Source organism: Grammomys surdaster, unplaced genomic scaffold, assembly GCF_004785775.1.
Source record: "Grammomys surdaster isolate TR1022 unplaced genomic scaffold, NIH_TR_1.0 125979, whole genome shotgun sequence".
NCBI classification, from domain to species: domain Eukaryota; kingdom Metazoa; phylum Chordata; class Mammalia; order Rodentia; family Muridae; genus Grammomys; species Grammomys surdaster.
The window spans coordinates 1,273,485-1,284,351 of NW_021620795.1; positions in this window are offsets into that span (position 1 = coordinate 1,273,485).

Sequence of the window (10,867 nt, forward strand, 5' to 3'; positions counted from 1 at the left end):
GAGAGAGAGAGAGAGAGAGAGAGAGAGAGAGAGAGAGAGAGAGAGAGAGGAGAGAGCAGTCACCAACCTTTTCCACCACTTAAAACCTGCAGCCTGGGAGACTGAGTCCCAAGGTTGGTGGTTGTGTTCACTTTTGGCCCCTTCCCTCTGCCCCATCTCTCTCTCTTCCTCTTAGAGACCAAACTCTTCCCATCTATGGGACATTGATGACCTGAGTGTCCCACCTGCTTGGTCTCAGGGCTGCAGGACACTGAGAGGCGAGCATGAGAAAGACAACCTGGATGCTGAAGTCCTGGACAACCTGCACATACAGCCCGGTCAACCTGACAGCATCTCTATGTTTCAGGAACCTAGAAGTCACAGAGCCAGGCCTAGGAGCATGGGTGGGCAGCAGCCACTCTGCTCTCGCCTTCTGATTTCACACCCATTTCTGAGAAGTGAAAAGAGGGAAAGGAAAGGCAGGTAGTGTGCATCCCACCAATGGTCCTTCAAAGCTCCTACCTCTGGAGGGACCCCAGGTCTCCAGGGGACACCGGCTACTCCAGAGAAAGATGCCTCCCAGCTCTAACGCATGTGGAGCCCATCCCCCATGTGGGTGGGACTACTGGCTTCCCCCAAGCCTCTAGAACAGGCTCCTAGGGGAGTCTTCCTGCAATATCCACCCTTCAAGATCAGCTCAACACTGACTTTTTGTGATCCCTCACGTGAGGTCAGTGGTCCAAACAAGAACATGGCCTCCCGTGCATCGCAGCAGTGTGAAGCAGTCTGTCGTTCTCCTGTGCTTTGGGTTATCTGACATCTGTTTGGGAGATGAGATGAAGATGCCGGCCCTGAAACTGAGTGAGCAGAACTCTCTGTTACTTTGAGAAAAATCCTTGTCAGCATCAAAGACCCAAGGGGGAGTTGAAGGCCACCTCCCTAGTCGTCCTGTGTCGTCTTTATATACTCACTCAGATTCTTTCTATGCTAGTCTAGCTATCGGCGTGGAATCCTAATACTCTTTTGGCATGGCATCCAAGGGCGTGTCCATACTTTATTCCTGACCCTCCGTCTACATTCGACATGAAGCGTCTCCCAGCTCTAACACACATGGACCCTGTCCTCCAGATGAGTGAGGATACTGTCTCCCTCCACGCCTCTAGAATAGCCTCCTAAGGGAGTCTTCCTACAGTATCTCACCCATCAAGATCAGCTGAAAACTGGCTTCTTGTGATCGTAACTCCCACCCTACCTACTAGATAGCTCCCCTCTGTACTTGACTCTTTGGTGTTTGCATAGTGTGACAGGTGTAAAACCCACCCCGCCTCTCGATCCCTACCCAGCCGACCACTGGACTGAGAACCACTTGGCAGCTACAATCTCCTCTGCTTGCTCAGCTCTGCACCACAGCAAGCCTTCTGTTTACTTAAGGGATGAAGTAATAAACTCAGTATGTCCTTGTGGTTTACAGGCTCAGATATGCAGACTATCAGGCATGTCATGGAACAGCTCAGAGACACGGGGATTGGAGAATGGCAAGAAGCTCCAGCAGGGACTGCAAACTGCCAGCATGTGCTGACCATCTGTGTCCTCTGCTACATTTGAATGTGCCCCAAGGTTCATGTCCTGGACATGGAGTCCTTGCGTTATCAGTATTGAGAGGCGGAGCTTTCGAGAGGCAATTAGAGGCTGGGGATGTAGCTTTAAAGAAGAATGTTTACCTAGCATGTGTGAGGCTCTGGTTTCGAGTCCCTGCATCTCAAAAGAAGAAAGACAATTAGATCATAGGGACTCGGCCTCCTGAGTGGACTATTATCACTTTGAAGGGATGGGGCTTATCATCAATGCCTGTTGTCTCAGTCAGGTTTTCTATCGCTGTGGTGAGACACCATGACCTAAAGCAAGCTGGGGAGGAAAGGGTTTATTTGGCTTGCATTTTCACATTGAAGTCCATCACTGAAGGAAGTCAGGGCAGGAATTTGAGCAGGCATGAAATCTGGAGGCAGGAGCTGATGCAGAGGCCATTGAGGGGTGCTGCTTACTGGCTTGTTTAAGACTCGTTCAACCTGATTTCTTATAGAACCCAGGACCACCAAGCACAGGGGTGGCACCACCCACAATGGACTGGGCCCTCCTACACCAATCACTAATTAAAAAATGCTTTTCAGCTAGATCTTATGGGAACGTTTTCTCAATTGAGGTTCCCAACTTTCAGATGACTCTAGCTTATGTTGAGCTGACATAAATCTAGCCAGCACCTCAGTTTTCTGCCTCCCTTTTGTATATGTGTCTATGTGAGTGTGTGTGTGTGTATATGCCTGTGAGTATGCCTGCATGTGCAGCCTGAATCTCACTCAGTCACTCTCTACCTTTTTATTAAGGCAGGGTCTCTGACTGAACACGGAAACCATGGAGACTGAGGCAAAGGAATCTCAGTGATCAGCAGTTAATGCAGAGACCCATAAATGGGCAAAGCGCTAGAAACGATGACTATTGGGTGCTCAGCACTAAGTGGGTCTCTCCGTTAATCCTTCCCCTAAGGCTCAGGGAAGAGATGGTAGAAAGGACAACCTTTGCTACACAGTGAGTTTCAGGCTTGGGCTAAGGGTGAGACCCTGCTTCAATGTCCCCCTTACCAAAAATAAAAAAAAAGTACTTAGCGGTGGTGTCTGTCACAAAGTACACAGTGCCATAGGGCCAAGTACAGCCAGTGAGCCCATCTCCTCTCAAGATGTCAGCTGTCCATACTTTGTTACATACGACCACAGACAAGGCTCTTCCCAACCCCTCTCCCAGCCTCCCCCTCCCCCACACACATTCAGCTTCCTGCAACTCTAGTTCTCAGGTCAGCATTCCTGGAGATCATCCATTATGAGACACTCCTCCTGGGGAGAGATGATAAAAGCCAAATGAAAGAGGGAAGGGCCCTCCTCCCCCTCCCATCCCAGAAGAAGAATCTGCATCTCTCTGTCTTGGGGTGAAGATTGTGAAGGAGTAGCCACTATAAGGGTCACAGCTCAGCTCAGCTGTGGTGATGAAGGACTCCCTCAGCTTTGGAGGATGGCTTGTGCTGCCCAGAATTTTGAGAAGAGATTTTGACTGTGTTGGTTTTCACTGCGGGTATACATCTGTACACCCGAAGTGAAGATGTAGCGCGCTCTCTCTCTCTCTCTCTCTCTCTCTCTCTCTCTCTCTCTCTCTCTCTCTGTGTGTGTGTGTGTGTGTGTGTGTGTGTGTATTTTGTCCTCATAGCATTTCATGATGTAGTGGACAGACATGACCTGATAATAGGTGACCAGACCTAGGTGGTAGATGGTCTTGAAGAGTAGGGAGGAGGCGGAGGCTGAAAGGTGTTCAGGAAGGAAGAGGTGTGATCAGTGTGCTCTGTCACACTGGCTGCTGTGTGAGTTTTGTCTGGTCTGGAAGGGAGATGAGTTATTCATTCACCCAGATTCACAGTCTCTGCTTTGTGTAGCAGAACACATGTGTTCCATTGAGAAGGCTAGGACAACTCCATGACAGGCTTCAAATCGACAGTTAAGGAGATTAGGTCTGAATCTTTGTTTCCAAGAACTGGGCAATCCAGGCCTCAGAAACTCCCCCACCCCCCACCCCCGTCACCTGGCCTGGGGCAAGGACCATGGGTCAGCAGCAGTTTCCAGACTTCTCAGCTACTTCCTCAGCAACAGTTTCCAGACCTCCCCAGCAAGTTCCCAACCCCCACACCCCGGTAATGAAATGCCTCTAGTGATGGATCCAACTGATTAACATAGAGGTTGCCTACCCAGGAATTCCCTAATGAGCTTTAAATCAGGCCTTCGAGCTCACTTGGTTGTCTCTCTATCTTGGTAATGGGAGACCCCAGCGTGCTGGACTTCTGCAGAATAAAACACTCTTTTCATTTACATACTATTTGAGTCTGGGGTACAATTCTCCTGTGAATCATGGACCCTTACATAACATGCTGGCAATAAGACCACCAATGAAAAATAGGAAAGTTTGTAACTTCGGTAAGCTTCTGCTTTACAGGAGGGACTTAGACCATAAGTAAGGAAGTGTGATGAACGGCACAGTAGAATGTGTGGACACTGGTAAGGCCCCATTGCTGAACACACAACACATTCTGGTTGCAAAACAGATATCAAGCTGGAACTGAGAACTTCCTTCCAGCTGGCTAAATTCCATAGTCCTGAAATGTGCTATGCATATCACTGGGGGAGAAAAGCCATCAATAATATTACCCTGCACCTTCCATTATGAACCTGTCAGGAGAGCTGTACCCTCTGATGCAATCGTGGCAATTGATTTTAATTGGATTTGAGACTTGAGCTACAGGAAGGACCTCAGACCTGGTACCATAAACATGGTCACATGCCTATGGCTAGGACAGTCATAGGTTCAAGGTAATACCTACAATTGTTATCTTGCTATGTGGACATGTTGTTAAACGTTTATGGATGGATGGATGGATGGATGGATGGATGGATGGATGGACGGATGGATGATAGATGGATGGATGGATAGATGGATGGATGATAGATGGATGGATGAATGGATGGATAGATGGATGGATGGATGGATGGATGGATAGAGGTGGACAGATAAATAGATGTGGATCGATAGGTAGATAAATACATAGATATGAATGGATAGACAAATTGATTTATTGATAAATGATAGATAAATATAGAGGTGTAGATAGGCATGTAGATAAATATGAATGGATAGATAGAAAGATAAATGATAGATAGACACATAGATACATAGATATGGACAGATGATAGATAGATAGATAGATAGATAGATAGATAGATAGATAGATAGAGTGCTGGCCTCAACTGAAGTGGAAACTTAAGGGTTCTTTGGAAAGTCAGTTGCGTTGGATGCTGTTTTGCTTGGGCAAAAACATGAAGGAGTGTTTTCCTGAAGCGGATACAGGTGAAAGGACGTTCTGTTAAAGCAAGCACGTGAAAGGACATGTGATGAAGGATTCTTTGCTATTGACGTACATGTATTAGAAGGCACCAAAAACTTTCGGTGGTGTGCTGCAGTTTCTTGCTGCTTCCAAGGACTCAGGTTGATTAGCAGAGTGATGTCAGCTGAGACAGACTCATGTGGAAGACCTGTGGAAGACATGTGATGTTTGGTGGGTATATAAAAAGGACTCAGCAGACAGTGACAGGGACTGGGCTTGGCTTGCTTATAGAGCTAGCTGTGCAACACTTGTGGGTCTTAGCTGATCTCTTCACCAAGAGAGGCGCAGCAGAGAATTTTTCCTGGTGTTCCTGTTGGCCCAGGTCCCTCCTGCTGACTTGTGCTGAGAAGGCTGAGGCCTAACTGTTCCTGCTAGGTTGTGGGTACCACTGCTGCTGCTAACCCAACTCTACCAAACTGGACTGCTGGTATACCTACAAAGTGTTTGCAAGTGGATTGAGCTGCTGGTGCCGACTCCTGTGAACTGAACTCTTGATTTCCTGACAGCAATGATGGGATTTGCTCCAAAGAACTATTTCTAAACAGGTTCACTTCCCCTCTGTCCTTTCTTTTCCACCACCTCTGGTGGGTGATGGGCTAAAAGGGAGGTTAAAGAGTTTAAGAACCATCATTAAAAGTAGGATTTGAAAAAGTTAAAGTTACAGTCAACCTCAAACAAATGAAGAAGAAAAAAAAGCTTCTCTCTTCCGTGATCAGCAGCAAATGCAGAGATCCATAATCCATAAGTGGCCAAAGCGCTGAGAGCAATGACTATTGAGTACTCTCGGTGCTAAATGTGGCCTGTCTGTCAATTCTCCCCCTAAGGCCCAGGAAGCAACAGGGAAGAGGGGGGAGAGAATGTAAGAGGTGGAGGATGGGGAGGAGGGCTATAAAATGCTGTCTTCCAGACATGATCTGGCCCTTGCACACATGAACTTACTGCTGCTATGGCTACCCGCTGAGATCAAGCCAACAAGATTAGTCAACGTTCCAACAGGCAGCCCTGACTGACCTCTGTGTGTTATTAAAAAAGAAAGCAAAAAGGAGAAATGAACTTGGTGTGTCATTTAAAAACAAAAAGAAGCCGGGCCGTGGTGGTGCACGCCTTTAATCCTAGCACTTGGGAGGCAGAGGCAGGTAGATTTCTGAGTTTGAGGCCAGCCTGGTCTACAGAGTGAGTTCCAGGACAGCCAGGGCTACACAGAGAAACCCTGTCTTGAAAAACCAAAAAAAAAAAAAAAAAAAAAAAAAAGAGTCATTAAGCAGGGAGGGGGACATGTTCAGAGTACCTGGGAGGGGGAGCTGGGATGGGTATTATTGGCATCCAATGTTTACATGTATGAAAGTGTCAAAGGATAACGAATAGAGATTAGATTAAGAAAAGCTAAAAGAAAAGGAAGGTAGCAAAGCAAGAAAGTGGGATAGAAAAGTCCAGGTGTGGGGGTTAAGCTTAGCTGGTGGAATGCTGGGCATCCATAAGGCCCTAGACTCAATCTCCAGAAACCAGGCATTGTGGTACAGGCCTGTAATCTTAACACTTGGTGAAGACAGAAAGATAGGGAGTTCAAGGCCATCCTCAGCAACATAGTGAGGTTGAGGCAAGTCTGTGGAACCTGAAACCGTGTCTCCAAAGGAAGAAAGGGAGGGAGGGGGAGGAGAAGAAACAGAAGGAGGAAGAAAAGGAGAAAGAGAAAGAAGAATCTAGTTGTGCAGGATGGAGAATCCACTCGTACGTGACAACCCTTGCCTTGATCCTTCTTGGAAGTCTGAGACAAGCCGATCACAAAGTTAAGGCCAAACCAAGAGTGGAGACCCACATGTTTAACCCCAGCACTCAGGACGCAGAGGCAAAGGCAGCAGGACACAGAGGCAAAGGCAGGCAGATTTCTGAGTTAGAGGTCAGCCTGATCTACACAGAGAGACCCTGTCTCCAAAAATAAAAAAGTTCAAGGCCGACCTGGGCTACATAAGGAACCACTGTCTCAAACTAAAAGAAAAAAAAAATCAAGTCAAGAATTCAAGAATGACTTTAATGAAGCCACTGGAACTAGCTTCTCTGAGAATTGACAAACGAAGACCTGACTAGAGGGATGAGGTACGTTTTGGAAACGTCAGGAGGAAGATGGTTCATGGCCAGAAATCAGGAAGCCAAAGGTTGGTGGCACTGGAGCCCAGTGAGGGCAGAGGATGGCAGGGAGAGAGAGAGTATTGCAGAGCTTCACAGGGCCCTGCAAAGATGATAGCTCTTATTGTGAGTGGGTTGGAGGGACCCCCGAGAGTCTTGAGTGAAGTGGCACCATCTGAATGAGACTAAAAGACAGCAAGGGAATGGTCGACACTGAGCAGTGGCCACTGCACACACCCAGGCAAGAGATGCCAGGACTTGCTGAGAAGAGCTGCTTGGTGGCTGGGTGGTAAATAGAGGCGATTTTGACTGGGTTCCTGAAGCAGAGATGATGGGATTAAGTCAAGCAGAGCTTTAGAGTCTCAGGCAGAGCGTGACATCCTGGACTAGCTGGCATGCCATGTGGATGCTCAGCCTCCAGAACGGTGAGCACTAACTATCCCCTCCTCTGTCTGCATTTGTTTTCTGCCCTATCAGCTGTTTCTCTGGAGCACCTGGCTGCTGTACGTATCTTGCCTTGTGTGTTCACACCACAATGCTGCAGTCACCTCGGTTGTATAAGACTTTTTCTCTTCTCTACATCACCTCATTTAAGTGGCAATCCACCATGGCAAGCTTGAATTCTTCCTATGGCCTCAGATTCAAGCAGGTATGCTGGCCCAGGCAAAGACAAGGCCCAAGTTAGCCATAAAATGCTATCCAGACACACAGTGAGCCTCTCAGGGTGGAAGGCCTGGAATCTGAGATTGGTATGTTGTGGGGCCCTGTGCCCTGGCAAAAACTCCTCACTGATTTGGAACTATCCCCCAGCAACAAGCTTCCTGTAGGGATAGGCTCTAGTTTCCTATCTGGGACCAGGAGCTAAGCAGTGTCCTCCTGAGTTCTCTGCCTCCTGAGCCTGGGTTCAGAGCACTGGGCCCGGACCTCATGCAGGCACCACATTTTGGTTTTTTATTTATTTTTTTCTCTTGGAGCAGGATCCCACACTATTACCCTAGAAAAAGCACTACCCTGAGCTTGATTGGAAGCCAGGATAGACCGTGGTCTTGTTTCAAGTAGGGCAGCATCTTTGAAGCCCCTCTCCGGTATGCCAGGAGGTTCCCTTTCTCAGGGTCATCATCTGTGAAAGTAAAATGGATTTATTCTCCAGTGTGAAGCAGACCCAGGGGGGAACTTAGTGATTCTTGGTCGTCATCAACAGTCATCATTAAAAGCTTTAACTAATTGCTTAATGTTCGATTGTTTTTTTTCAGGATTGGTCACTGCCCCTGTGGGAATTTGTTATCTGAGACAGATAAAGTTGCTCAAGATGCCAGCACTAGAAGCAAGACTTGCAAACACGAGGAGGGATCTGGAACTTGACAGATGGAAAAGATCTGAACAGAGGGAAGACGAATCGTGTCCTGGATGTGATACCAAAGACCCACACGGCCACCCAGTAGGAAATCGGGACTTTAGGGGAATGAGACTCTTCTGTGTTCTGAAGCACATTAACAAGGCAGCAAGAGCCCAGCCCACGGGACAAGAGAAACATTCCGCAGCTCACGTACCTCAAGAGGAGCTTGCATCTGCAATAGAGGAACAATTTCAGCTCTTTAATAAAAAAAAAAAAAAAAAAAAAAAAAACAGCCTAGGAGCAGAGAAGATGGCCCTACAGAGCAAGCATTCAGACATCAGCTGGGATCCCTACACTCACAGGAAATCTGGGTGTGGCATTTGTGCCTAAAATTCCAATGCCTGAGCAGAAGACACAGGAAAACCCCTGGGGCCCCTCCAGCCAGCCAGTCTAGCTTCGAAGGTTCACTGAGAGACCTTGTCTCAGAAAATCAAGTGAAGGGCTGGACAGACTGCTCAGCAGGTCAAGGTACCTGCTGCCAAGCCTGGTGACCTGAGTCCAACCCAGAGGACCTATATGATGGAAGGAAATAACCACTGTCTGCAGCATATGACCTCTGACCTCTACACACGCGCAACAGTCGCACACACACCCTCACAATCAAGCAGACAACCATGGAATTTAACGATTAAAAAAATAAAATGAAGAGAGAAGACGACACCTGACATTGACCTCTACATGCGCGCATGCGTAAGTGAGAGTACCATCATACATGTGTATACATATAAGCAGACACACACGCACACACAGCTTAGTCTATAGGATGCTTACCTGGGGTCTAACCTCAGGATCTCATAAACTAGGTATGGTAGTGTACACTTGAAATACCAGCCCTTAGGAGGCAAAGGCAGGAGGATCCAAAGTTCCAGGTTATCCTAAATTACTACATAGGGAATTTGAGGCAAAGTTGGGCTAGGCTATATACACCCTATCTATCTGTGTGTGTGTGTGTGTGTGTGTGTGTGTGTGTGTGTGTTTAATTTATAAATGAATTGTATATTATAATTATACAATAAATTATAATAAATTATAAATAATTCTGGTTTTAATGAGCAAACAATCTGCTTAGACATTTCTCCAAAGAAGATGAATGAATCACCCTAAGGCACTGAATCTCCTTAGTTAGCAGAGTAATGCAAATTAAAACCACAATGAGATACCTCCTTACACCTACGAGGATTAGAGAAGATGTGGAGAAGCTGAAGTCTGAACACTGGTGTTGGACACGATGCAACCATTACAAACAGTTTGAAGGTTGCTTAAAGACTGAGACAGAATTATGACAAGACCCAGCCAAAAGGATCTACCCAGAAGAACCGAAAACAGGGACCCATATGTCCACAGATGATCATGGTAGCAGTACTCACATTACAAGGGGCAGGGACCACAAACTCCATGATCTGGTGGAGGGGGAGAAAATGTTGATATTCATCCAAGAGGAGAAAGAAATTGCTGGTTCAGGTAGAGCATGGCGAGCCTAGAAAACCTTAGAGTGAGTGCAAAAAACATACAGGAAAGGTCCATTGTTTAAAGAATTCTACTTAAATGAATGTCTGAAATAGGCAGGTTCATTGACCCAGAGGGCAATTTATAGGGACTGGAGGCTGGCGGACAATGGTGACCAAGTGCTCAATGGGTGTGGATTTTCATTTGGGGCTGAAAATGACCTGGAATTTAATAGTACTGCTAGTTGTCCAACTTGGGACTACAGTAAGGCACAACCACACCTTTAAACAGGTCACTCTCCTGCATGTGAATCCTGGTATGAAAAAAAAAAGAAGGCTGAGGAACTGCCAGGGTCACAACAGGAAGTGCCTCTCCAGCACACACACCCCCAAGTGAGTGTGGGCTTTTACATCTCAGGCTTCGTGGCACTAGGGCCCTGCTACAGCCACTCAAGCAAAAGGGAAGAGCTGTTACAGGCTGGGTGCAACAGTGCCCACGGGTCAGGACATTTGAGGGAGAGGAAGTTGAGAGGCAGGCCGCTTAGAGACATAGTATCCTTCTCCCAGCTGGCTCCATTCAAATTTCCCCAGGGTGGCTGCTGCCATCCCTCAACTTGTCACACTCTGGTCCCTGCCTGAAAGCTTTCTCTGCTCACCTATGAGCTGAGCATCATCAGACACCTGGCCTTGACTCGATTCCAATGCTGTGAGACCCTGGACCAGCTAAGCTTCAGAAATCATTCCTCTTGGTCTAGCATCTACCCCATGTAGCTGGGCCTCTGAAAGGGGTGGAGAAGGACTCTATTCCTTTTCTCTTGATTGTCTCTTGGTTGTCTAGGCTATAGGCAAGACAAAGCTTAAAAACACTAGCTGCCTCTCCGTTTTCTGCTTCTCTGGAGGTCTTTCTGCAAACGAGGGAATCTGAGAGGATTCTTTCTGTGGAAACCC